At 52.8% G+C, this 25,141-nt stretch overlaps 1 protein-coding gene across 2 annotated transcripts in view; it reads right to left on the bottom strand.

Moving 5' to 3' along the window:
* PSD2 (pleckstrin and Sec7 domain containing 2) overlaps positions 1–21,215 on the bottom strand; it is a 74,466-nt gene extending 53,251 nt beyond the window's left edge. The window contains exon 1 of one of the 2 annotated variants that reach the window (XM_064388288.1): positions 21,020–21,215. The gene's annotated coding sequence lies outside the window, so the exon portion shown is untranslated. Of the gene's footprint in view, positions 1–1,215; positions 1,416–21,019 lie in introns of those variants that run through there. The other variant, XM_064388289.1, reaches the window with a different exon arrangement.
* Positions 21,216–25,141: the final 3,926 nt, after the last annotated feature.

Raw genomic sequence — 25,141 nt, 5'->3', positions numbered from 1 at the left:
TCCCAGCCACTAGAGAAATACACATCTGTAACATATAACATGCCCTTCCCACAGATATACTCTTTGTATTCTAGCTAGCCTTAGGCAGGAAAATTTCATTCTTATAAATTATGGATTTTCTTTCCCAACTGCCAACACATCCATATTACCAGCTGCAAAGCAAACAAATATAATAATAAAAAATAATAATAAAAAAGCCATTCCCCTGACACAGTGATGAGCAGGTGACCGGCTCCTTGAATCCTCAAAGTTGAGGCAGCAAAATGGAAGATAAACATGGCTAAAAGCAAAGCATCCTTTCCCTTTTGTCCCCCAAGGTGTGGGAGCCAGCAGGGAGATGTGGGCATGGCAGGTATCCTTTTAGAAAGTACTCCCAGCCCTAGCTGTGTTCAGAAAACTATCTGTCCTTCTCACGCCTTCCTCCTTCCCAGACTTGTGGAAGAAATTCAGGGAGATGCAGACGTTAATAGAACAATTATGATAATAACCCAGTGCTGAGTGGGGGTAACACACACCCTTCCCAGCAGCTCGACCTCTAAATCCTCTAATACGGCACTGCTTCATTCAAGATTAAAAGAAATTGTAACCCAGCAGAGACAAAAAGACACAGGAGGCAAGGCAGGATCTCACTCGGCAGCAAAGCCCCACTCCAGTCCAGATGCAGTCATATCACTTCAGCTTCTCTGTACCATCTCCATGACAACCATGTAATTTGGATGCAATAACCACTGCCGAATTGATCTTTAAATGTAGCTTTGCTATAAAACATAATACTGAACGTGTCGGGCTCAGGATAAAGAGAGGTAGCCCCCTACCACTGAGGACTGTGATTTAAGAGCCCCTCTTTAATTTTCAGCTTCAATAATTGCGTGTGTGAGTGGATTTTAAAGGCAGGGGCAGCAAACACCATTTGTGTGTGTGTGTACGGCACGCTTTGGGGTAACACTGCGAATGAGACACCACACTGAGAGCTGGAAAAATGTGTCAATGTCTATCCAGAGAATGGGCATCTTCCCACGCACACACACACACACACACACACACACACACACACACACACACACACGTACCAGGCAGTCTCCAGCCCCTGAAGCATACAGCTGATGCATCAAATAATCCTAATAAGAACCAAACCCAGTATAACTAAGCAAAATAGGAGGGGGGATCGATGTACAGCATGACAATGAGAGCCGGGGAGCTTGCATTGGCACTTACCCGAGCAATGAGCTGTTTATTTTTTGGTCCCTTCACAAATGCAGCTCCCTTTTCTCTTCAACAATCCATGCAAAATAATCTGCAGTCCCACCGATGGAGGAGTGGCCCCGTCCCTCCCCCTCCACCACCTTCCTAGACCTCCCTGTTATTGGCTTCCTTCTCCCTTCTCTCCTGCTCTCCCTCGCTCGCTGGCGATGGTTACACCTCCCAGCCTTCCCCCAAGGTGTCAAGAGACTGCTGGGGATCCAGCAGGCAGGGTGGGAGGGACGGGGAGAGGGGGAGGAGGCAGGAGGCATGGTGAATGGACCGGGAAAGGATGGAATGAAGCTCTGGCTGGCGAAGCCCCCGGCAGAGCCCCTGGCAGGAGCAGACCCGCCGCTGGCTGCAGGAGCTGCCAGGGATGTCCCCGGAGCGCTGGGCTTGTCCCCCCACGGGCACCTGCAGAGCACTGAGGGATTGCTCTGCTTCCTGCCAGCAAATCGGCACCCTGCGAACTGACACTGGCTTGAAGTTTGGGGTTGAAATCCTGCCAAATGCTCCCAGTGACTTCAACAACCAATGCGCTTCCAAACACAGACGTGCAGCACTGGAAATGCCTGAGGACCCACCTTGGTGCAGACCCCAGCACGGCAGGTTGGGTTGCTCCATGCCTCCGGACACTCCCACCTGCTGCAGCTCCATCCCATCCATCCCATCCCATCCCATCCCATCCCATCCCATCCCATCCCATCCCATCCCATCCCATCCCATCCCATCCCATCCCATCCCTTCCCATCCCATCCCATCCCAGTGCTGCCCGTGCACCTGCCAAGCTGCCTCCAGAGCCTCCCCCAGCACCGTGGGCTGGAGCTGGTGCTGCTCACCCCCACTGACACATCTCCATCCTGACAGCTCTTGCATGCACAGGCAGTGGCTTTGTCCACAGGCTTACCCAGGAACCTGGCTCACCAAGGGGACTGGGGATGCAGTGTGGGGTGGAGAGGCACAGGGACACAAGGCTTTTCCTGCTTTAGGGCCCTTTTACCAGACTAACAGAGCAGTGGTTTAGGGCAAACACTGTCCCTTGGCCTCCTGGTGGCTGTAACACAATGGGGGTTCCTGTGGGTGCACAGGTGAGGGGTGGTGGGTGCTCTCTGGGTCAAGTTGCCCCACTGGAGCACAAGCCAGTGGTCCTTAGCCCGGGCCAGCTACAAGGATCCTTCCCCAGAGCTGGCACACCTCTGTACTGGCATCACCATGGCACACAGCAGCCAGGATGTGCACCCTGACTGCTGCGCAGGGATGTGGGCTCACAGGATCACAGAAGGGTTGGAGGGCACCTGAAAAACCATCTTGTTCCAGCCCAGGCCATGGGCAGGGCACTAGACCAGGGTGCTCCAAGCCCCATCAAACCTCTGGGTGAGGAAGAAGGGTTTGGTGTCTTCCCCAGATTCCCTTCCTGATTCCAAGGAGAAAACCTCTCCCTAGACCTCTGTCTCTTGGAAAACTTCTTCCACACATTGCTGAATGAGCAGACAAATCCCCAACACCCCAAATTAAAAATACCATTACAACGTACAGCCGTACATCCCAACATTGCAGCACAGCCATCAGGTGAAATAATGTCCTGGAGCAGCTCAGCAGAACACGGCCAGAGATCCTTCCAGCAGGGACAGCCCCAGCACAGCACACAGGGTTGTTTGCCAGGGAGAGGATTGGTAATGGACCATGTAATGAGCCACCCTGCAGCTACACTCAGGACTTTTCCAACAAATGCAAGTGTGAGTGAAGGTTACTGTGCTGGAGAGACACGAAAATGGACCTTGTGGCCACAGTCAGCTGGGCAAATCCAGGTGTGGGGCTTTTAATCTCCCACAGGGTCCCTTCATTAAAGAGATTTGATTAACACCATCATAAAAGTCTGTCCTGCTGCTCTTTCTGATCAACTCTAATATATTTGTAATCAAAAAATTATGAGGTTAGGGCGCTTTAACAAAAAAAAAAATTAAAATATAAAAGCACAATCAATATTTATCAGTCTGTTGTGCTGTTCAGTTCTGAAGGCAAGGAACAAAATCCAATTTCTGCTCAGCCAGTCCTAGGAAATGACATTTTGCAGCATTAGAAAATGAGGTTCTAGTTTCTAAGAATATATCCACTAGTGGGTTCCAAATAACCGTGTTATCAATCATTCTGCTCCTGGGAATGAGTGTATCAACAGCTGGATTCGGGGAGAAACCTCCTCTCCTCCCTTTGGCAGGGTAGTGTGCCTGTCCCTGTCATTGATTGGGCATTCCTAACAGCAACACGGTACAGAAATTTCTCCTGGTACATCTCTGTCAGGTGCCTCCAATATGTCATAATATTTTCTTCCAATTAAGAAAACTCCTAAACTACAGCGATTCTGTGTGTGCTGCTGAACTGTCTGGATTTTTTGCTACCTGTGACACAAGTTCTCTGAGGAAAAAGCAGCATGCTGAGGCAAGGACACCTTCCCTGCACACCAGCATCAGGGGAGTCACTCCTCAAGCCCCCAAACAAGCCAGAGCACCCCCGTGTGAGCCTGCCAGGCAGCAGGGAACTGCAGGCACCACAAGTAAACTGCCAACACTGCACCAGCCAGACCATGGGAATGCTCAGCTAGGCTAAAGCAGAGGGGGACACCTGGAGAAAAGACAGGAGCATGTGGTCCTGAGAGGGTTAATGGACTTGTTGCCCCATGGGATCCACCAAACCCGAGCTCCAAGGCTGGCAGCTCCACACGCTCTGCTCCCCCTTTGCTCTGAGTGGAGAAGACAGGACCACCTACCCTGCAGCCCCACAGGCTTTATTGACTTCCCTCACCATTTAAAAAGTGCCTTAAATGCAGCTTAATGCCTTTGCTTTTAAAGTGCTGAACCCCCATTACAAAGAGTTTTCCAGCCATGCCCTGCTCTTGCTGTGGCACACAAGAACACTTCTGGGTGCTGCTCAGCCTTCTCAGTTTTTAATATGAAACCATTGCTAGTCTTTTTTCATACCCAGGAATGAGCATGCTTCCATGTCCTCACACAGCTGTTTTTCTCAGGAAATCCCTTGGATTTCCCAGCTGGGATTCACTAATTTTCAGTACAAGCCACTTTGCTGGAAGCCCTAATTAGGAGAAATCTGTGTGAGGGCCTTGCTGCATGCAGGTGGTGTGGACAGGGGGATGGGGTGGGCGATAACAGCCCCTCTGCAGAAAAAAGGGCCAGTCCTGGAGGGCCTTTGTCTGCATTTCTCTTACACTAAAGATCAGTTCTCTGTCCTGGGTGATGTCTGTCCTTGGAGGTGAGGTGTGGTTGGAAAGTCCACACCTGGAATTGCTGCATCTGGCTGGGTTCTCACAGATGTAGGCACAAGGCAGAGAGCTGCACCAAACACCTCACCCTGAGACAAACTGTCCAACAGCAAACCAACCCCCAGGTGAAACAATTCCAGTGCCAGGAGCTGCGCCTGAATACTGTGTCTGGGGTCACCACTGGCTCTTCCTACACAGAAAAGCCCAGTGCCTTCAAGAATGTTCCCCTGGGAGTTTTTCCACTCCCCCCAGGCTGTGACCAGCTTCCCTTGTAACCTCCTCCTGGATATACATTCAAATGAAACTTATTTAGGGCTCCACCACAATTCATCCTCTGAGCTCCTCAATAACGTTCTGGCTGCTGGGCCAGGAGTCAGAGCCTGGCCAGCACAGCCACCAGAGCCCTCTGGAAGTCCCAAGGACACTGTGCACTAATCTCCTGTGCAGGGATTAGTCACCTCTGTCACTCACACTAAAGAAATCTCCATGTGCAATGGAGGATTTTGATTCCCTGCCCAGTGTAGGCACTTCTGCCTGGGAAATCCCAGCCTGGAATATGAGAGTCATCATTCCTGGCATTTCAGGTTTTGGCAGAAGGGAAGATTGATGGTGCTGGATGAGCACTCTGCTCACTCTCCATCTTCCTTCATGGGACTTTCAAATGAGTCACTGTCCTCCAAAACACCATCGTTCCTCTGCCCACAAGGATGTCTGAGTGTATGAATTTGCACTTGTCTTCCTGAGAGCCCACTGCTGACACAAAATCAGCTCCCCAGGCAGACCTGACCACTCAGAGCATCTGACTTGTCCTAATTTCAGTAACACTTAGTGTATGAAAACTGTATCCTCAGCAAGTGATGAAAGTGAGCAGGTCCTTGGAGGTCCCACAGGGTCTTCTGACTACAAGGGGTCTGCAGCATCTCTTCCATCTTTATTGTACCCCAGTGCTAGGAGTCTGCCCCTCTCTGCCATCCATCATCTCACCTAAACAAATGTCATCCTATTTACTTGGCCTAACTTCATAGAATCATAGGATGGACTGGGTTGCAAAGGACCTCAAAGCCCATCCCGTTCCACTCCCTGCCATGGGACAGCTTCCAGTAACCCAGGCTGCTCTGAGTCCAAGCTGGCCTTGGGCACTTCCAGGGATGGGGCAGCCACAGCTTCTCTGGGCACAGCCTTCCCCAGCACCCAGGTACTGACATACATGAAACCATTCAAGGTAGTTTTCCTAGTCCTAGACATGTACAAACATTTCAATTTACCAGGTGCCATTTAATGTGCTGCCTGCTTACTGCTGGAGCATCTTTGCATCCCCTCAGTAGGATATGGACCCATCAGGCTGCTTTTCTCTAGAGCTATGAATCTTTGACTGGACACTTTTCTTTTTCTAGTATCAGAGCAGAGTCTTTGCCAGTTTCATCTAAAACCAACATGCAGCATTTTTTTTTCTTTCGGACATACATGCATATAAACACACACACATGCACACTCCCTAATAGTCCTTAATGCCACCAAACATCATTTTCATTGACTGCTCTTCCAGATTAGCCTTCCAGGTCTCTGCATTATGTAACAGTTAATTCATTGCTTTTGTTACCAAATCCCTTCTTTTCCTGTTTGGGTTTTTATTACTGTTATTATTTCTGATTTTATCTTCCTTAACAATGATAGATTCTTAGCTAAGAATATCTTCAATGGCTGCAGAACTGTGTGCATGCTGTGGAGGAGACAGCACCTATCAAAGTTTTCTTAAGCAACCCTCATTTAGAACACACATTATTTTTTCTCATTTTTTCCTCCAATCGTTTTTGTTTGTAATTGTTCCCAACTTAGGAAAATTGACCACTTTCAAGTGCCTTGCATACGTATTATCAATTTAGGATCACATTCTGCTCAGTACAAATGCAATTAGGGCATTTAAGCAACCATTAATTCTGAGTTCAGTAATCAATTCACCTTTATCTGTCCAACTGAGGCCTGATCCAGAATCACACCAAATTCACTGCAATACTTTCAGTAACAGAAAATTATCATCTGTCATTTTTAGAAACCGTGGGGCTGCGTATTGGCAGCAGCACGAGTCCTTCAGCATCTATCCCTGAGGCTGCAAAGCTGTTCTGGGAGCATGGATTTTCTTTCACTTTGTTATGAAGCTGTTTGGGGAAGCTATTTGTCCATCCCCCGGTTCGATCCGGCAGTCTGCAGGGATCCATCTGCTGATCCGCCCCAGCCCCAGTGGAAGAGCAGCCCTTGGTGGAATTCTGGGACATGTTCTGCCTCCAGCTCCGGGGTCCCAGCACAGGAGGGATGTGGAGCTGTTGGAGCAAGCCCAAAGGAGGCACCAAGATGATCAAGGGGATGGAGCAGCTCTGCTATGAGGAAAGGCTGAGAGGGTTGGGTTTGTTCAGCCTGGAGAAGAGGTTTGGGGGTGACCTCATTGTGGCCTTCCAGCCCCTGAAGCATCTCCAAGAGAGCTGGAGAAGGATTTTAGAGGGTGTGAGGACCAATTTTGCTGGCTGTGAGCAGGTTCTAGAGCACAGATGTGAAGGGGCAGAGAGCAAAGGAAGGAAAGTTTGCTGTTACCTGAGACCACCAAAGACAGAGAAAAAGAGGATGCTTCAGCTGTGGGAACAGAGGCCCTGGATCCCCAGGCCAAGGACTGCTCAGCCTGCAGGATTAGGTTCAGTGAGCAAGCGCAGCAGAAAACTCAGGCCAAGCTACTGGGGAGCACTGGGTCTGACTGGAGGTGCTGGCCCAGCTGCCCTCACCTTTAAGGCTCATTGCCTGAGTCCAGCCTAGAGGCTCTGGGTTTTGAAAGACTTGGGATAGGGAAAGGGGGATTAGAAACAATTTTTGAAGTTATAAACCTGATTTCAATTATATTCATAGAAACACAGGATGGTTTGGGTTGGTAGGTATCTTAAAGCTTTTCTTGTTCCACTCCCTGCCATGGGCAGGGACACGTTCCACTAGACCAGACTGCTCAGAGCCCTGTCCAACCTGGCCTTGAACACTTCCAGGGATGGAGTGTCAACAACTTCTCTATTGTCTATAAAATAAAATTTAAAAAAATTGTTGATAAACTGACATTTTCAGATGATGGAAAAGGGAATTCAAATGATCTGATGTTCCATTTAAGCTCAGCAGTCAGGTCCTGGCTGGGAGAAATGTGGGACAGAAACACAGGGGCCCTGGGGCTCCCACACCTGGGCTGCAGGGGGACAATTAGCAGTGATGAGCTTTTACATAAGCAGAATCCCAACACCTCCTTTGCTCTGAGTGTTCCTGAGTTGCCAGAATGGGTTCAATAAGAGGGACATTTTGGGATGTTGATGGAGAGATGACACAGATGCCAGTGAGCTGCATTAGCTCTGTGTGCCCTTAGGACTATTGCAGCATTTAGTCTTGTGGAAATGACCACTGGAACTGGGACAGGAGCACGAAGGGTGAGGCTGAAGCTGTTACAGACACCCAACAGCACTAATGGCACTGGAAGGGGCAAAGAGCAAATTATTCAGTGGCTGGGCTGAAAGAACAAACCAAAACTATTTCAGATAAAGCAATTAGTTGTAGCCCAGTGTTTCACCTCCTTTGAGCTGGGGGTCAGGGTGAGATAGTGATCTTCTGTAAGTAGGGAGACGAAAAACAGTTTGACAATTTAGGAAAAAATCAATTTCAGCAAACTATCAGAAGACCATTCACAATGAAGAACTACAACTGCCACTTTTGTGACATGATTTCTTTTTCCCTGTATGGAACTCCAGCAGGAGCCTGTGAACTTGTTGAGCCAACAAAATATATTTCATTTGCAAAAAAACACTTAATTTTTTTTTTCATTCATTTCACTTCCAGATATTTTTCTTCTGTTCTAGCTGAGCTGAATTTCTCTGAGGCACCACCAAGTGAGAGTTTACTACATGGGACTGGGAAGGAAGCTGAGGTAGGTCTGGAAAGGCTGCATGAGCACATCTGCTGTTGCCATCACTGATGGCATCAAGGGCACAGCCATTACCAAGCTTGCTTTCTCCATCCTTCCAGCCATTTATAGCTAATCTCACCAGGGCTAGAGTTTTTCCAGCCTCTGGATCACAGGATAGGTTCCCATGGAGCTGGTACCCCTGGGGCTGCTCCTCACTATGGCATGTGTCTGCAGCACAGAGGATGGAACCTCTTTCCAGAGGTTTCCAGAGTTTATCCCTCCTCAGCCACAGGCTGGGAGGGACTGAGATGCAGTTAAGTAGTTCCCCAGCCTGCACTACTTTTTAGCTCAATTTCCATTTCCTAAACCACTGCTGACGTCGGTCTAAATAATCATTATCTCCACAACCATGCTGAGTTTTAGCTTTGCTGAGCATCTCACAGCAGATTTGGAGCTCTGGAAAGGATGCTGAGCTTAAGAAGCTGCTGCTCTGTGTCTGTCCCATCTCACTGACTGTTTTTCTCAATGCACACACAAACACACACCCTACGTGCATGTGTGCTCTCTTTCATGTGAGCTGCCTAAGTGGATACTTGCTGTCAGATCTTCCAAGCCACAGCACATTTTTAATCAGTCAGATAATTCAATCATTCATTTCAGACCTGCTCTGCACAGCTGTCATTTGCAAGCATCAAAGCTTCTCTATCAAAAAACCACACAGGCTGGGGGCTCATTCAGACATTGCTGTTTCAAAGTGCTGAGGGGGGGTGCAAAGAAAAAGAACTAACAGGATGGATTAAATGAACTTATTAGAAATACTTCTGAAGCTGCCACCCAACCGTCCTCAGCAGACAACAATGGCATGGCACAAGGGCAAGTCAGGCATCTGCAGGATTTGTGAGGTATTTGCAAATCTCACTCTTACGTTGCAGAGTGGGGAGAATGGAGGAGGGGGGTGTCACATGGAGCTTCCTGCCTGAGATGCTCAAAGCCACCGAATGGGATTTGGATGTCTGGTTCTCATTAAAATTAATGGAAATTGGGTGCCCAGACCTACAGGCAGCTTTCAAAAGCTGCATCTCCATTTATAATTAATGTTCCCAACAGAACGACTAAATATTTATACAATAGTTCACATTATATGCAAAGTGGGAAAGGTGCCTCTTGGAAGATCAGGGACCCAGAGAAGGCGGATCTGATGGGGTGTCAGGCTTAATCCACGTTGTCTCTTGTTTAAAGCTCTTCTACTTGCAAATCTCCAGCAGCTCCCACTGGATGAGCACCTGGGTGGTAGCTCAGCAACGATGAAGTTCTCAGGCTACAATGCAGCAAATTAAAATGGCAGATTAACAGCTTTCCTGGGTTCTTTTTCTCTCCCTCCCCACAGCTCTGACTTCCTTCATCCACTCACTTCATCTCTGCACATCCCAATTTCCAGTATGAAAACTGCTCAGTGCTTTGGTAAGAGAGCAGTGGAGCTCAAGCCATGAGCACTGCCCTGGTCAGAGGTGCTACAGGTGGGAGAAGCCAAGGAAAAGTGACACTGATGTGCCTCCAGACATTAGCAGAGCCATGGCTGGATCTGCTCCACTGCATTTGCTCTGGAGGGATGGGGTAATTCAGGGTACAAAGCTGGGGCTTGGACCCTGAGGGTGTTTGGGGGATCTGTGCTCTGGGGTAAAAGCTTGGCACTCTTGCAGCAAAAGTTCAAAGGAAACAAGTCCTGTTCTGGTTTGTCTGTCCCTGGAGGAAACGCTTCTTCACCTGGACCATCTCTAAACTCTGCCCCAGCGGATCCACTGAGAAGCTTGGGCTTCATGCACCCAGCAGCCTCAGATTCTCACTCAGAAGAGATCCTGGGCTGGGCTCAAGACAAACACTTAGGGTGGGCTTGATGATCACAGTGTTTTATAGCACCTTAATCGAGGAGATTCAACTCCTCCAACCTTTGAAAATCAGCCTTTTAACTTTATTCTTCCTGACTTTTCTATTCTTCTTACCTAAAGCCACCAGATGGAGAAGCTCTGCTGACTCAGGGAATATGGAGACAGCTCCAGTCTGCTCCCCTCCTGGGCATCTCTGGGTTTGTCAAGCCCTGACAAATGTACTGAGAGCTCACATCTGTAGATCCCCAGCTTCTAGGGTGTGAGCTGTAGCTACGGTTTCACTGAAAGGACACAAAGCCCAGCCAAAGGACAAGTCATGTGCTCTGTGTCCGTGGACACACACCCTCTGCTACAAAGGGTTCACTCCCACCCTTTAGCTTCTGGTCAGTTGGCTCTTTTCTCCTGCCCTGGAAATCATCAGTAGCTCATGTTGCCTTTCCACATGACCTTGGGTGCCCTGCACAGGTCTTTCTGTGGCTCTCCTGACCCTCCTGACCATATCTCACAGCACAACATGGGCTATGTTTGGTGTCCAGGCTGGCCTAGCACAGCTACACAAAGCTGTGTCATGGAATCACAGAATATGCTGAATTGGAAGGGACCCACAGGGATCATCCAGTCCAGCTCCTGGCTCTGCACAGACACCCCAACAATCCCCCCTGTGCCTGGGAGTGTTGTCCAAATACTCCTGGAGCTCTGGCAGCCCTGGGGCTGTGACCATTCCCTGGGGAGCCTGGGCAGTGCCTGATCTCCTCTGGGGGAAGAACCTTTTCCTGATATCCAACCTGACCCTCCCAGTGCAGCTCCAGCCGTTCCCTTGGGTTCTGTCACTGTCCTTGGTGCTGCCCCTGTGCTTCCCCTCATGAGGAAACTGCAGACTGCCTTGGGGTCTCCCCTCAGCCTCTTCTGCTCAAGGTTGAAGAAGCCAAATGCCCTCAACAGTCAGCCACGACATGGAAGTGAACATGAGCTGCAGCCACATCCCCTGAACCTCACAGCTGTGGGGCAGGGCAAAGGGGAGACAAGGCACCATTCCTCAGTGACACCAGGGCCAGTCTGCATGGCATGGCACATTCACTGCTCCATGGTTTGTTCCCTATTAAAACAGCCAGCTTGGCAAGACAAAAATAAATGCAAATTCAAAGCTTAGAGCTGTTGTCCCCAGATAAGATGCCAGGAGAGCATCAAGGACACATAAAGAACAAAATAGCTTAATTTTCTCAGTGAATACCTGTCTGCTTATTTTTTAATTAAACAATAGCTGGGTGTAGACTTGTGAGACAGCAGAGGGATCCCAAGACAGAGGAGATTAGGTGATGTACACATGTGAGGATGTAAACCCTCCCTAGCATGGAGAGCGTGGCAGCTGAGCCTGGCAGAAACTGCTCCATCACTGGACCCTTCACTGCAACAAGCTTCTGCAAAGGCTCCCTCATTTTTTGAGCATTTAAACCCAGAAGCAATTACACATTCTGAATCACAGCCAATACTCCATCCTGTCAGACAGACAGGGTCACGGGCAGGCATTTTAGGAGCAGGCTGGAGAAGCCTCTGCTGGCAGTTGCCTACAAAAGGACTGGTCCCATCTTCAGGCATGAATATGGACTAGGCTGCCTCTGAAAGTTCCTGCCAGCCCCCTGCAGATGTGTCACTTGTTGATAGATGTGTAGGTAAAAGTCTGAAGGTCTGTATTTTCTTATCACACAGACTCAGGAAGAGATTTCCCCATCCAGAGATCCCTCAGGCCTTGGCCATGGAGGGAGGGCTGAGAACCCCGGCAGAACATCCTGGCCTTGCTCCCAAGGAGCCACGCCTGCATCCCTGTGGCACAAGAGAGGTTACAGAGAAAAGACTGGGACCAAGGGCTCAAACTGCTCAGCCCCAATAATGCCTCAGACCCCAAACCAATGGTCCAACCACCATCCTGAGTCACAGACAGGAATCACAGACTTACAGAAGGGTTTATGTTGGAGAGGACCTTAAAGATCAGCTAGTCCAACCCCTGCCATGGGCAGGGACACCTTCCACTATCCAGGGTACTCCAAGCCCTGTCCAGCTTGGCCTGGGACACTTCCAGGGATCCAGGGGCAGCCACAGCTTCTCTGGGCACCCTGTGCCAGGGCCTGCCCACCCTCACAGGGAAGAATTTCTTCCCAATATCCCATCTAACCCTGATCTCTGCCAGTGGGAAGCCATTCCCCCTTGTCCTGTCACTCCATCCCTTGCCCTTAAGTCCCTCTCCAGCTCTCCTGGAGCCCCTTTAGGCCCTGGCAGGGACTCTGAGCTCTGCCTGGAGTTTCCCTTCTCCAGGTGAGCAGCCCCAGCTCTCCCAGCCTGGCTGCAGAGCAGAGGGGCTGCAGCCCCTGGAGCACCCGTGCTGGGATCAGCCGTGCTCCCAGGGAGAGCTGTGCAGGCTGCTGGGCTGTCACTGCCCTAGATTGGAGCGGTAAGCTCCTTTCTGAAGGAAGATAATTGCTCTAGTTTAGAACTAAGTGGTTCAAGGAGAAAAACACAGGTAAGAGGGCTTGATGCGGTGAGTTTGGGGTGGGAAACAGGAGATGTGCAGGGCAGAGCAGCTGCACAGCTGCTTTGCTGGATGGTCCAAGTGATGCATGAAAAGCACCAGTCAGGCTGTCACTGTGCCCCCAGCCCAGCCAAACTGGTGCTGCTGGAGAGAGCAGAGACCAAGGTGGGAGACGTTGGTGCCACTACTTGGAGTCCTGAGCTGAGAGGCTGAACACCCTTAAAATCCAGAAGGGAAAAGTCACAGATGGAACAAAGATCTTCTGTCTCTTCTCACCTGTCCCTTCTCCACCTGCATGTTCAGGTTTTGTGGCCATAAAGGAGATTCCCAGAACACTCTGGCTCTGAGAGCTGGCATTGAGCATTGAGCTGATGCCTCAGGTTTACCTTTTATATTTTTCAGATTCTGTTCTGCTTTAATGTGTGGGTCTGGGTTTCATATTAGGGGATGGTGAGCTCTCTCCACAGAGTAGGGAGACAAAACAATTCCTTCTCTAGCTGAGGCCCAAAGAAAAATGATCCAGATCTCAGGCCCAAGAGCACAAACAACGTGGGCTGAAGAGAGAAAACAAGAAGGATGGGACTGCATGGGCTAAAGCTGTAATTGGACAATTAACTCCAATATGCAAATGGACCAGAACTGACAAAAGTGAGAGACCCTGTGACAGGTTGTCCATTTTTTTGTGGCCATTTGGGTTGTGCTGCCCAAGGTGGATCCACTGAGGCCTCTTAATAAATCCCAACTTTATTCTTTAGCTCTGTCTAGTCTCTGTTCTAGGTCAGCCTTCACAAGGCATCAGAGCAGCCTGTCCACACAGAGGGACAGCCCCCACCACGGGACAGCTCCCGTGGAAGCTGCTCCAGGGAAAATAGTTGCCGCTTTGGCAAGCAGTCTCCCAGAGCAAAGACCAACAAACAGGAGCAGACAACAACAGAGCCATTAATAAGGGCATGCTTGGCATGTCCCTGGACCCCTTTCCACTGTGATCAGAGATTTCAACAGGCAAGCACAGCAAAGGCCTCTTCAGCAGAGTTTTGTCTGTGCTGCTTAAAATTCCATAGCTCCCCTTTCCAAGTGGGCAGGAAAGAAACAGTTTTTGTACGTTCACAGCCCGGCCCCCTTGTCCCCATTTGTATGGAGGAAACTCTGACTTGAACCTGGCAGGCTCTGGGCTGCATGGGAAGGACACCAAGAGGCTGGAAGGATGTGTCAGCTGACTCCTAGGGCCAGCTCCGGCCCTGGTAGGGACAGGTCCTGTCTGAAGGTCCCTTGGAGGGAGGTCAGAGAGGCACATTTGATGCTCAGCAGCCTGTTTTGCACCAGGATCAGCCTGGGAACAGCTCCCAGCTTCCCCCAGGTGGGCATCCTTGCTGCTTCTCCCCTCCTCTCTGCACAGGGACAGAGCCATGTTGCTGGCAGGTCTGCTGCTCATCCATCCACACACGAAGGAAATGTGCACTTGGTGAGCACAGCCATGGCTTGCCTTCAGGCAGCAGCTCAAGACAATGATGTAAAACCCATTTTTGGGGAACCCTGTGACCTGGAAACAATGGTGGAAGCACTCAGCTGGCCCCTCATACAGGACCTGAATATTATTTGTGCAAAATGTTTCTTTCAAGCCAAGGCTGGCTGCCCTGTCTTGTCTGAGAGCTATTTGCTGTCATGTCTGGTCAGAGTTAAGGTTACTGAGAACGTTCATGACACATTTTCTCTCACAGACAGCCAAGGCCCCTCTTCTGCAAAACAAGAAGCCAGAAGAAGCAGAAGGATGCAATAAGTGGCCTGCAAAGCTTTGTTCCCCTTAAAAGAGTTTTGCAGCTGAGAATGCACAGCTGTAACTGAGCACGAGTGTCTGGGAAAGGGAAGTGCTCAGGCCTTGCCTGGGTAACCCCACCTCGTGCCCGTGGCTCCCTGCAGCCACTGCTTCCCAAGCTGCAGAACCAGAATCGAGGAATCACAGAAGGGTTTGGGTTGGAAGGGACCTTAAAGGTCATCATCTACCCCATTCCATGGGCAGGGACACCTTCCACTATCCCAGGCTGCTCCAAACCCCATCCAATCCAGCCTTGAGCACGTCCAGGGATGGGGCAGCCACAGCTGCTCTGGGCACCCTGTGCCAGGGCCTCACTACCCTCACAGGGAAGAATTCCTTCCCAATATCTAATTTAAACCTACTCTGTCAGTTGGCAGCCATTCCTCTTTGTCCTGTCACTCCACCCCTTGCCCAAAGTCCCTCTCCAGCTCTCCTGGAGCCACTGCAGGTTCTGAAAGGCCCCAACAAGGTCACACTGGAGCCTTCTCTTTTCCAGGCTGAACAATCCCAATTGTCCCAGCCTTTCCTCATAGGGGAGGTGTTTCTCTCCTATGAGACACAAGGGACTCTGCTGTCAAGCCACCCCTTCCCTCCCCGTGGCCTGCAGCCCCTCTCTCACAGCAGCTCATCCCGCGAGCCTTATCTTTGTCACACGAAACCTCAGCCCTTTGTCCCTCAGGCCGGGCTCAGAGAACTCTCCAAAGCCAACGAAGCGGGTCCATCCCCTCATTAACTCACAGGCCTGTCTCCCTTGATTAGATTGTGCTGACTCTGCTTGCACATCACACTTGCTGCTCTAGATGCAGGGACACTGGGGCATTTCCAGCTGGGACACAGACAAAAGGAGGAGATAGCAGAGCCTTGGTTACCACCAGAGCAATTCAGGACAAATAATTAGAGGCTTTCATGGCTAATTGGATCTGTACTGTCAATCCAGGACAGGAGATGCCTTAACCCACACTGCCTGCCTGAGATTGCTAAGCAGGCCAGAAATAAATTGCAGCACTGGTCCAAAGCTCATCAGCCCTCAGCTTCCACCCTGCGTGCTCCCTGCCAGCCCTGCTACAGCACAGCCTGTCCAACGGGGCACTGCAGCTCCCCTGCCCTTTTCCACAGCCTCCCAGCCATGCCAGCACACCTGGAGTCACCTGGGCTGGCTGAGAGCCTCCAACATGCTGACCTCAGTGCGTCATAGCTGGCTTGAACAAGAAGCTGCAGTTTTCAAACTGAAGTCAAAGGGTGAGTGAAGAAAAGGGTTGGGAAGAGGCAGAGGCAGAGATCAGGGCTAGCAGGGAATGGCAGCCCAAGGTGTTTTCCAAGAAAGGCTTGTGAGCTGGCAGTACCCAGATTTAAACCTGCCTGTTTGCAGCTACAGGACAAGGCCCCATTCCCATTTCCAAGCTCACTCTCAACCTGAGAGTGAGCTCAGTCCTTTCCTTCTCTGCCCAAACCTCCCTCCCAGATCCTGGGAGTGCTGGTGCTTGAAGATAAGACATACAAACAACAACAAACACCTTCCCATGAGTGCCAGGCACGCAGACCCTTCCCCCTGAGCACCTTCAGCATCTGATGACCTTCAAGGAACCTGGGTGCCTGAGCTCATGCCCTGTGTGCAAGGCTGGGGGCCGTGCAAGGAAACACAGCCAAGAGAAATGGCTTGTGCTGCTTGGGACCACAACCTGCACAACTTCTGCCTCTGCCAGGGGAAAGCCGGGCACGGGACACGTAGGAAGGCAAAGTCACAAAAAGGACAGGGCCAGGCAAAAATAGCATAACCTACTTGAAAGTAGGACAACATCCCTAAAGAGTAGGACATCTGGTCACTGCAGCAGGAGGAGCAAATGCAGAGCAGGCAGCTTGGCCACGCACACCTCACCTGATGGAGACGGCCCAGTGCAGAGGTGTGCTGTGCTCAGGCAAACAGCTGGAATGTGCAGTCCCCAGCCACAGCAGAGCAGCTCTCAGAGTCTCTGAGATGGCTTCCAGTGCTGCTGCCAGCCAGTCTGTCTGTCCTGCTCAGAGCGGTGTCCCACAGGAGCCTGTGGGATGTGTGCCCAAGCCAACAGCTGATCCCTTCTACCTGATTTGCTAAATGCAGGGTTTTGCAAGAAATGATCACCAAAAACCAAAACAGAAGGAGATTCCCCATGTGCCAGACCACAGACATGCCAAGACATGTTCAATGCTCCCTGCCCAAGGCCACCCCTTCCCTGGCTCCAGCCCACCCACCTCTGCTGGACTCCTTGGCCCCAGTGCCTCCCCCAGCCAGGCTGACAGCTCCTTAGCAGAGCACAGCTCAGAAAGAACATGGTTAACGAGTGATTAAATTCATCACTGAGCTCGTGTTAGCACCTTCACAAGCTCCACAGCATCAGGCTGCAGCTGGGCCAGGCAGGACGGGTGTTTTGGAAGGGAACAAGAAAGTGCCTGCTGCAGGTAGGGGGCTCATCAAAGGAGCCTCAGTGCTCCTTGCAGAGAGGAGTTAACACCACGCTGCTGCTCCTGGGCCAGTTTCCTACCCAGCCTTGGCAGGACAGGCAGTTTTCTTGGCTTAGGACCCTGTGCTGGAACGGAAACTCAGAGCATCAGGTCTCAGGACACCATTCAAAGCCCTGCTCCTTGTTCCTGCTCTCAAAGGAGGCAGTAGGAAAGCCTCCAGGTCCCTTTCCAGAAAGCTTTAAGCCTCTCCCCTCCAGAGGAAGATCTCCCTGCCAGGTGTGACAAACTCAGACTTGCCAAAAGCAGTGTGAGGCAGCCTAGAGGTGAGGAGTGACCCACAGCATCCCCTCAGCTGAGGTGAGTGTTTCTGGACTAACCCGATGGCTGAGCCCACCCTGAGAAAAGCCAGAGAGATCATTGTGCCAGTATCCCCATGTCAGATCCCTTTAAAGCTGTCCCCCACAATGATCTTTGCTTGCCCTGCACAGAGTTGAGGAGCTCAGCCCCCCACTCGGAGCTGGGGGAGTCTGCACACCAGCCTGGAACAGAGCTGAGAGGTGAAGAAAGGCTCCTCTGGGCTTTGCTAGGGCTGCTACAGTGGCTTTCAGAGAGGAAGAGGCTTTGGGGGTAGAGGGAGGGATCAGGCAGGGCAGGTTCAGGCAGCAGTGAAGCAGGAGGATGGTCTGCCTTGCCCTGTGCTGGAGCAGAGGTCACAGTCCTTCCCCAGGAGGAGCAGGGAGGGACAGGGAGTGCTGGTGCTGGATGAAGCCCAGGGGTGACAGAAAACACAGGGACAAACACAGGAGAGAGCACAACCTCCAGCCAGGGCTGCCTGGGTCCGGTTTGGGGTGAGGGTTGATGCCTTTGGGCTCCCAGCAGTGAAGTTCAGTTTGCCAGCAGCAGGGTGCAGGCACAGCTGGCTCTGAGCTCTCTGCAGGGGCACAGCCTGGCTGTTCACAGCCACTCACCACCTCAGCAGCCCAGGAAACAACCAGAAGCACCACCTCCCTCACACTTAATCACTAAGCATTTTCCTGCCACACTGCTGCCAACTGCTGCCAGGAAGAAAGAACCAAAAGTGCTCACTCTGGGACAATGATTTTTAACTCAGATTGTCTTTCATCCCATGCAAAGGCATTTCAACTGAGGAATCACCTCAAACCCACAGAGAAGAACTTAATTCTGATGCAACCAACATTTTCCTTTAATTAAAAAAGATGTTTCAGAAAAGCAACCTCATTTATCAAACATTCTAATTCCCAGCCTGCCCTCTATCTCCCCCAAGTATATCTGCAAAGGTGGCAGCAGATGAGCTCCACTCTGATCAATCCCCACAGGGTGTGACAGTGGGCTGGAGGCTGTGGACACCTCATTCATAGCACCAGAAGGCTGCTCCTCACACCAAGGGCTTCCCATCCCACAGACACAGCAGCCCATGCCCGCAAATCTGCCAAGACACTGCTCATTTTACTGCCTAGAAAGGCCTGACACCTTCCCAGGGCCACTGCTGTCCCTCAGACCAAGGGACCTGCAAGGCAGCTTCAGTGGGGTTGTCCACATCACAGCTTTCTGTTTCTGCTTCTCAGCCTTGCCTCTGCACCAGGGAGCTACAGCAAACACACACTGAACACAGGAATGGGCAAGCCAGAGAAGCTGCTCCTCTGGCTCATCTTTTACACACCCCTGGCTGAAGGGGTGCTTCTGACAGCTGAGCCTGCTCCCTCACACAGAAGAAAGCTGGAGACACACTGGACAAGGAAGCAGCTGGCCAGGAACCTGAAAAATCCTTGCAGCAAACTCTCTGTCAAGCTTCAAATCCTTCAAAACCCCTGCACCAAGTCCTTCCCTGAACTGCCTGAGAAGAATTGCAGCTTTGAGATAGCGTGAGACCACTTGAGCACAAACTTAATCCTGCAGTGCTCCATCCTGGAGGCTCTCAGGGAACAGCAGCCGCCTTCCAGCTCAGATCCTGTCACTTCTCCCAGCAGCACTTGTAAGAGGATGGTGTTCCCAGGGGTGATCCCTCCAGCCTCAGGCACTGCGGGGCTCGCAGAGAGGTGGGTGTGCAGCGCCTTGAGCAGCCTGTCCTGCACCCTGCTGCTGATCCAGGGGATGGCATGGCCCGAGGAGCACCCCATCCCTCCTGCCCAGGGTAACACAACCCCAGGAACACCCCCATCCCTCCTGCCCGGGGGTAACCCAGCTCGGGGGGCACCCCCATCCCTCCTGCCCAGGCTGAGCACCCCATCCCTCCTGCATGGTACACTCTAAAAACTCACCATTTCCCTTTTTTAAATTTTTTTATGGTTAACTGGAATCAGCATCGTTCACATCAGCTGAAATATTTTATTTCCATTTCTACTTTTCCATAAAGAAATACTCTTTGCAAGTGACTTGCACTAAAAATGTCACTTTAGGGATGGGTCCCTGGACGGCACTTTCCACCTGGCTCTGCAGGGAGGACTTGGGATGCAGGACCACCTCATCCCCTCTGCCCGGGGGTAACACAGCTCGGGGGGCACCCCACCCCTCCTGCCCGGGGGTATCACAGCTCCGGGGCACCTCTTTCCCTTCGGTACAGGGTGTAAGGATAACACAGCCTGGGGGCACCCCATTGTTTCGGCACGTGGGACAACACAGCCCCCGGAGCACCCTCCTCTCTCTAGAACAGGGACAGCACAGCCCGGGGACACCCCCATCCCTGGAACGCAGGGATAGCATAGCCCGGGGACACCCCCATCCCTCCGAGGACAGCACAGCCCCGGGAGCACCCCCTTCTCTCCGCCGCGGGGATAACACAGCCCGAGGGCACCTGCATCGCCCCTGGCACAGCGAACAACGCAGCGGACAGCAGGGAGGGCACCCCTACCCTGCAGAGAGTGGGGGACACAGCCCGGGACACCCCCATCCCTGGAATATCGGGATAACACAGCCCGGGACACCCCCATCCCTGGAATATCGGGATAACACAGCCCGGGACACCCCCATCCCTGGAACACGGGGATAACACAGCCCGGGGACACCCCCATCCCTGGAACACAGGGATAACACAGCCCGGGACACCCCCATCCCTGGAATATCGGGATAACACAGCCCGGAACACCCCCATCCCTGGAACACGGGGATAACACAGCCCGGAACACCCCCATCCCTGGAACACGGGGATAACACAGCCCGGGGACACCCCCATCCCTGGAATATCGGGATAACACAGCCCGGGGACACCCCCATCCCTGGAACACGGGGATAACACAGCCCGGGACACCCCCATCCCTGGAATATCGGGATAACACAGCCTGGGGACACCCCCATCCCTGGAATATCGGGATAACACAGCCTGGGGACACCCCCATCCCTGGAACACAGGGATAACACAGCCCGGGGACACCCCCATCCCTGGAACACAGGGATAACACAGCCCGGGACACCCCCATCCCTGGAACACGGGGATAACACAGCCGGGGACACCCCCATCCCTGGAACACGGGGATAACACAATTCCGGGGACACCCTCATCCATCCGGCAGCGGGATAACACAGCCCGGGGACACCCCCATCCCTGGAATATCGGGATAACGCAGCCCGGGACACCCCCATCCCTGGAATATCGGGATAACACAGCCCGGGGACACCCACATCCCTCCAACATGGGGATAACACAATTCCGGGGCACTCCCACCCCTCCAGCACAGGGATAACACAATCCAGGAGCACCTCTACACCGCCGGCATGAGGATAACACGGTTTGGCGGCACCTCAATCCTTCCAGCACGGGGGATAACACAACCCCAGGAGCATCCCCACCCCTCCGGCACGAGGATAACACAGCCCGGCTATCTCCGCGCCACTGCTGTGCCACAACCCCGGCATCCCTCCATCCACCCCCGGGCACGGGAGCCGGGAGCGGAACCGCCCTCCTCACCTCAGCGCTCGCCGCGAGGCGGGGATGCTGCTGCGGCCGCGAGGCACACGCTCGCTCCCTCACTCACCCACCCCGTGCCTGCTCGCCGTGCCGCTGTCCCCGCGCGGGAGGGGGACGCTCCCGGGTGGCGGCCATGGGGGAGCGGTGCTGCCCGGCCCGGCCCAGCCCCGGTCCCGGCCCAGCCCCGGTCCCGGCCCAGCCCCGGTCCCGGCCCAGCCCCGGCCCGGGCCCGCCGCGCTGCAGCGCCCGCAGCGCCCGCGCGGGGGCGGCAGAGAGGCGCCGGCCCGTGCTGCCCCCTGGCGGCGCGGCCGCGCGCGGACATGGCTGCGCCCTCCGTGAGGAGAGGCCTTCTCCGGGCTCAGAAACACCCACCGGCACCTTTTGTCTCCCCTCCTGTGACATGGCAAGGAACTCCTGAGCGGTCCGAAAGCCAGGGAGAAAAACAGAGTTGATATAGGAGGCAAATTTCAGGATATTTCCCAGGAAAACTGTGCCAGAGCCTGGATGGCGCAGTCACGAGTCCCTGGCTGGCGCACGCTGTGATTTCGCAGAGTGGCTGCCCCTCGGTGCCACAGTAGGCATTTCTCCACCTCTGTGCAAGTCCTTTCAATGTTTTTCCTCTGTGCAAGTCCTTTCAATCTTTTCCACAGTAACTCACACAAGCTAAGCCCCCGCCGCGCTTTTGGGGCAGTCTGAGCACCCTGAGGGCCCTGTTGGCGGCGGAGGAGTGGTGGAAGAAGACAGGAGGGGTGGTGGTGTTATGAATAAAAAAGTTATCAATTTTTTTAAGGTTGCAAAGTTAAAAAAAGTTGAACCAATTGCTGTTAAATTGAGGGTTACGTGCATGTTGCAGCCACCTATTAAGAGTTCTTCTTCAATTACCTGTTAATGGTTGGTGATTAGCCATTGTTCCCTCTAATGCTTGCCAGGGGTGACACCAGACCACGCAGGCAGCAGGGGAAGGGGAGTGACATCAAAGCCAGTATGCAGATGAGAGAATGCATTTCACCTGTAAGTTTCAGGAAAAAACCCCTAAAAACAATGAGCCAACATGGAATTAAGAGACCTAAGTGAGTCTGAGGACGAGGAACTTAATCCAGTATCTGCTAAGATCCTTTTACTTCTCACCCTAACCTGAAAAGGTCTTAACTAGAAAGAGGACCTGGAATGTTAGACTGAAAAAGTGGAATTTCCTACTCTCCCTCGAGGACGGAATCCCCAGCTCTGCCTGCATACCAGCGGACACAGCTGCATCACCCTCCTCCTCCGTGCCACTCCTGGGAGCACCGGCAGCGTGGGCGCGACGGTCGATTTCTCCGCACCTGAGCTGATTCTTTTCAATAAAGGCATTAAAAAGGAGAAAGATCTCCTGCCCCATTTATTTCAGTGGGAGTTCTGCAGGCTGCTGCTGCGGGGAGGGGCTCTGGGGGCTCTGTGATGGGCTGGAGAGCAGGGCTGGGGTGGCAGGTTGAGGTGACCCAGGACAGTGTTCCACCTCCTGAACCTCAGGCACTGCCCAGGGTGGGAGGAGAAGGAGGTGGAGTGTGCAGGAGCCGCATTCCCTCCAGGCAGCAGCTGCCCTCTGCCTGTGCACGGAGCCTCCATGGGCCGATGGACCAGACGTGCGCTCAGCATCCTCCCTGGCGTTGCTAAGAGACGGGATCCCACGGGATGCTGCGGTGCCAGCGCTGAGCCCCGCACAGCACATCGGCAGCAGAACCTCTGGATGAGGGGAGGATGATGGGGGAGATCACACAAAAGGCTGTGGCAAAGCACCGTGAGAGAGGAAGCCCCACGCCTCTCAGGGAAAGCTCTGCAGTGGGAACACAAGGGCCAGGGCCAGAAGGAGGGAGAGCTGAGCACCAGCAGGATGAGGGTAATCTGGAGAGAGGTCTCCAGAGGGTTCCAGGTCAGGGAGATCACTCTGAAGTGAGGTATTTCTGTGAGCAGCCCATTCCCCTTCCTGGGGCCATGGGAGCTCTTGGGCAGCAGCTGACTCTGGGGGAGACTGAGGGGGCTCCTGGCAGAGGGGAGGGCAGGGGGACACTGAGGGCAGGGATGGGTGCACTGGGAGCTGGACAGTGGGGGCTGCCCTGCCTGGGGTATTCACGGTGGGTTGAGAAATACTCACTTGGCCCCTTTTGTCTCCTCTCTTTTGATACGGCAAGGAACTCGTGAAGCTCCGAAAGCCAGGGAGAAAAAGTCAGAGTTTATATAGGAGACAAATTTCAGGATATTTCCTCAATGCAAGTTAAGTGGAAAACTGTCCCAGAGCCTGGATGGGGCAGTGGGGTGTCCCTCTCTGACACTTGCTGTGATTTTGCAGAGAAGCTGCCCTTGGTGCCACAGTAGGCATTTCTCCACCTCTGTGCAATTCCTTTTAAAGTTTTTCACAGCAATTCACACAAGCTAAAACCTTTCTTTGCTTTTTAGGTGACCACCCTTCCCATCATGCGATTTAAGATTTTAATCACACATTGGGATGCTGGCAGCACGAAGAGGCCCCAGGAGAGAGCAGAAGGAAGCACAAAACATGACAGACTGACTGTGCTGCTCTGCACCCTTTGGCATTCCCTGGCTGAGCACCCCATGCAGGTGCAAACATTGAGTTTGAAGTCCTGGGCTGCACTGACAAAGCAAATTAAGGGATGGCTGCTCCAAGCAGGCAGCTCAGCAGGCTCTCCCAGGGCTTCACATCCCACTGGGCTCCCCAAGCAGTCCTTGGTGATGTTACTGGTTGGGGGACAGTGGGTGCCACAGTCTGGGCTGGTTTCAGCCTGGAACTGGGCAGGATTGTGCTGGTGGAGGGATGGACCCCCGTCTGTCACCAAAACACAGGAGTCCTTCCATAGTTTGTTGAACCTTCACCCCAAATGTTGGTATTTTTGGTAATTTAAAATTATGGATTCCTTTAACATCAGTCTGGTGTCCTGGTAGATGACAAGACCTTGTTTTGTTTGTAATTCTTCCCAGCTGGCAGCTCCTTACCCCCTCATTACCCATCTGTGCCCCCACCCACGTGGGCCATGTTCTCCTTTCTCTGGGAGCCCCTCTGCCTGCTGCCCTGGGCAGAGCTGAGCTTTTGGCAGGGCAGAGCTGCTGGAAACACAGGGGCTTTGTCCAGGGAAGTCGATCACCTTGAACAGAGCCCAGCTGGGTTAACACTCAGGTTCCAAAGGTGCTTCCAATCAGGGGGATCATCTGAGAGACAGAAAGCTCCTGCTGGCAAAGTGAAACTGCTAGATCAGCCCAGGAACAGCTCCTGTTTTCCCTGGTTTGATGGGAAGCTGTGAAGCCTTCCAGCTCACTGCCTTCAGCCACCTCTTGCCACCCATGGCCTGAGAGTGGCACTTTCTGGGCTGCCACTCAGGTGAGGGGGCCTGGCTTTCCCAGGATCCAAACCCACGTTCCCCAGGGGCTGTGCTAGAGCTTGGAAGGTGCTTTTTGAAGGCAGCTCTTCCCTTCACAGCACTGATGCAAATTCCTGGCACTGGTGTGGGCAGGTGAGCTGACCTGTGCCACCCGCAGGCACAGCGCTGGCCCCAGGTCTGCTCCAGGCTGCCCAGCCCTGGCTCCTGTTCTCAGTGCCACCTTCCCCACAGCGCCCACCCCCTCCTTTCTTGGAGGATGGGATCCAGAGGGGAAGAGCTAATGGCAGGTGTTGGTGGGGAAGGCACAGCCCTACCAAAATCCAGGGATCACAGGCAGCCCCAGCACCACCCTGCATGCTCCATCCCTGCTGGGATTGGAGACCAACACATCCAAAGTGCTGATGGGCTGGCTTTCTCTGGATAAACACCCCTGAGCACCAGCCAGAGGACCAAAGAGACACTGCTCCAGCTGGGCAGGTAGGATGCTGCATCCCCCAAACTGTGCTGCACAACAATCAAACCCTGCTGTCCCCATCACCCCTGCCTCACCTACAGAAGCTGACATCCCAGTTCTGTCCGTTTGGAGAAGGGTGCTTCAAATCTCCCCAGAAAGTGGCTTCCTTCTTCCCAGAAGCACACTCTGAAGTGCACTTTGAGGGCTCCCAGTCCCTGCCAGAGACATCCCTGTTCCTGGGCTGCCTCCCTTGCTGCCGTGCCTCTCAGTGCATGGCAAGCAGGGCCATTTGCCAAT

Source organism: Passer domesticus, chromosome 13, assembly GCF_036417665.1.
Source record: "Passer domesticus isolate bPasDom1 chromosome 13, bPasDom1.hap1, whole genome shotgun sequence".
In the NCBI taxonomy this organism is placed as follows: domain Eukaryota; kingdom Metazoa; phylum Chordata; class Aves; order Passeriformes; family Passeridae; genus Passer; species Passer domesticus.
The sequence above is the reverse complement of the archived record's forward strand: the minus strand, read 5'-3'. Positions and strand labels throughout refer to the sequence as shown.